Source organism: Octopus sinensis, linkage group LG17 (genome assembly GCF_006345805.1).
Source record: "Octopus sinensis linkage group LG17, ASM634580v1, whole genome shotgun sequence".
Taxonomy (NCBI): Eukaryota; Metazoa; Mollusca; class Cephalopoda; order Octopoda; family Octopodidae; genus Octopus; species Octopus sinensis.
Window position 1 is genome coordinate 24,173,233 of NC_043013.1, and position 3,198 is coordinate 24,176,430.

The 3,198-nt window shown below is 38.2% G+C and overlaps 1 protein-coding gene across 1 annotated transcript in view; it reads left to right on the forward strand.

Annotated features, from left to right (window-relative positions):
• The first annotated feature begins 451 nt into the window (after window positions 1–451).
• The window catches only part of LOC115220830 (beta-1,3-galactosyl-O-glycosyl-glycoprotein beta-1,6-N-acetylglucosaminyltransferase 3-like), a 33,705-nt gene continuing 30,958 nt past the window's right edge, over window positions 452–3,198 (forward strand). The window contains exon 1 of the mRNA XM_029791010.2: window positions 452–870. The gene's annotated coding sequence lies outside the window, so the exon portion shown is untranslated. The remainder of the gene's footprint in view (window positions 871–3,198) is intronic.

The window sequence follows — 3,198 nt, forward strand, 5'->3', positions numbered from 1 at the left end:
TGCATGTGTGTGTGTGTGTGTGTGTGCATGTGTGTGTGTGTGTGTGTGTGTATGTATGCATGTGTGTGTGTGTGTGTATGTGTGTGTGTGTGGATTATGATGTGGAAGGTAGAAGGTGAGTGCAATGAAAGGAAGTCTCCACTGAGTTGAATAATAGTGACATACAAGTTAGTATAATGGAGTTGATAGACGTGCTGAAGGTGAGTGGGCGAGCAGGAGTGGTGGGCACGGCGATGTAAGGAGGGGATGTGAGGGAGACAGCGAGTGTGTGTGTTCGCATGTGTGTGTGTGTGTGTGTATGTGTGTGTGGGTGTGAATACGGATTGGTGGTGGTGGTGGTGGTGGTGGCTGTAGCAGAAGAAGAAGAAGAAGAAGAAAAGAAGAAGAAGAAGAAGAGAAGAAGAAGAAGAAGAAGAAGAAGAAGAAGAGATAATAGAACGGTAGAGATGTGTTTAGTGAAGAAGTGGCAGAACCAGGTGGAGGAAAGAACATTCTGCGAATAGGCAGCGAGAGCGCTGTGTGTAGCAAGACAGATTAAGTGTATATGAAAGCCGGACGAAAGGAAAGAGGAATCTCTGAAGGAGAGAGATGGGTGGCGGCGAGAGATAGTTGCATGTAGGAAATGGCATCGTTCTTCAGTGAGTAGTATCTCGACTGAATGATGCTTAATTTAAAGAGTAATTACAATACGGAGTTAGATTAGTACCGGTAGACACGCAATACCAGCTGCGAAGACGTCACGACTTTCACAAGAGAATTAGTTTCTTGTGCCTTATGTGATGGACCTCTATTTATACGGAATTTTTGTTTTAAATCTTCATCACTCGAGCCGGTTCTGGCAACATAATCCCCCTTTAAAGTTGCTTTAAGGTAAGTCATCCTTTCTGGCTTATGAAAACTGTAAAACGATCTCGAAAATTCTGTTTATTACCGAAAATATTTAGCTAAAGGAAAGTACGTTGTTTAGCATGATTCACAGAAAAACCAAAATGATTTACTAAAACGCAACCGTGTTTACGTGTGTGGCTGACAGCTTAGTTTCACTTTTGAAATAAAACGGAAAATACAAATATGTTTTTCGTCTGTTTTTCATTGTTTCGGAATAAAAATAATAGAGAGAAATTATTTAGTGTTGCTGAGTGAAGGACATTTCTTTGGCGTTAACTGCTTGAAGGACACTTGCGTTGCTAACTGAATGACTTTTAGTTGGCGCAGCTAAGAGATCGACATATATTTTGAAATAGTCTTGACAAAATGCTGTTGTATTTGAGTAGATTTACCCCAAGGTACCATCTGCGGTATTTCAGCACATGGACGTACATTGTCAAATACTATTTTGCGTTCACGTTAAAGAGTGTATGTATGTATGTATGTATGTATGTATGTATGTATGTATGTATGTATGTATGTATGTATGTTTGTTTATGTACACACACACACACACAACTATCATGTATGTATATATGTACATATGCGTGTGTGTATATATATATATGAGTGCGTGTGTATACATACGCCTCTTCCCTCACATACATACCACACACACACACACACACACACACACACACACACACACAAGCGTGAATTAAGAAACGGTGGCGATGGAAATTTTGTAAATAGAATTATAAGCCTTCACAGTATATTGACGATAGAAAATATATTTCTTTACTGCCCACAAGGGGCTAAACATAGAAGGGGACAAACAAGGACACACAAAGGGATTAAGTCGATTACATCGACCCCAGTTGGAAACTGGTACTTTATTTATCGACCACGAAAGGATGAAAGGCAAAGTCGACCTCGGCGGAATTTGAACTCAGAACGTAACGACAGAAGAAATACGGCTACGCATTTCGCCCGGCGTGCTAACGTTTCTAGGGCCTAGAAACTCCCGAGCTTTATATCCCTTAATATTAGGTTATTTTCTATAGTCAATATACGGCGTAGGCTCATGATTCTATTCGAATATCAATAATATTAATATTATATAAACACAGAGAGGGCGGCGTGGTGGCAGAATGGTTAGTGCGTCGAGCAAAGTGCATAGAGGCATTTCGTCGGCCTGTACGTTCCGAATTCGAATTCCGCTGCCGAGGTCGACTTTACTTTTCATTCTTTCGAGGTCGATAAAATAAGTACCAGTTACGCACTGGGGTCGATGTAATTGATTAATCCCATCTCTAGAAATTGCTGACCTTTTATCAAAATCGAAACCATATGCGCGCGCGTTACGTCTCTTCTGAAGAGACTCTGTAAAGTCAAGCACTTTATGGACGCGAAACCCTGGGTAACACCATAGACCGACCATGACTACCTTTATCTAATTACTATCCTGCTCTTTCGGATTTATGATTTACTGACGATATATATATATATATATATATATATATATATATATATATATATATATATATATATAATATATATATATATATATATATATATATATATATATATACATATACATACATGCATGCATAGGAAGATGTATATATACATTTAAGTGTGTGTGTATCTATAAACATTACACAGGCAAATGTGTGTGTTTATAAGATACAAGATGAATGAACAATTTTGACCAATTTATCAGATTCAAGATACGTAAGTTCCACGTCTCCCTGACACAAAACAAAATTAAAACAATGATAGCTAAAAACGATAAACATCATTCTAATTAACTATGAGTTAAATGTATGTGTGTCTCAAACATACATACATACACACATACAATTTGTACATATGTTTACATGTACATATATTCACACGTCTAATGTAGAGAGCTTCTTCCTGGTTCTTCCCAAACTAAGCATGTCAACAACCCTATATACCACTACCACTATCCCCCCACCACCAACAACAACAACAATACTCCCTGTAACAGGAATTTGGGTGGGATTGGAGATAAAACATTCAACTACGAACTCATACTTGCATACATACATACATACATACATACATACACATACATACATACATACATACATACATACATACATGCATACAGGCACATACATACAAATATACATATACGTACACATACATATTTACATACACGTGGATATATACATACGCTCATATATACATGAGTGTATATATACTAGGAGTGGCTGTATGGTAAATAGCTTGTCTACCAACCACACGCTTCCAGGATCAGTCCCATTGTGTGGCATCTTGAGCAAGTGTCTTCTACTACAGCCT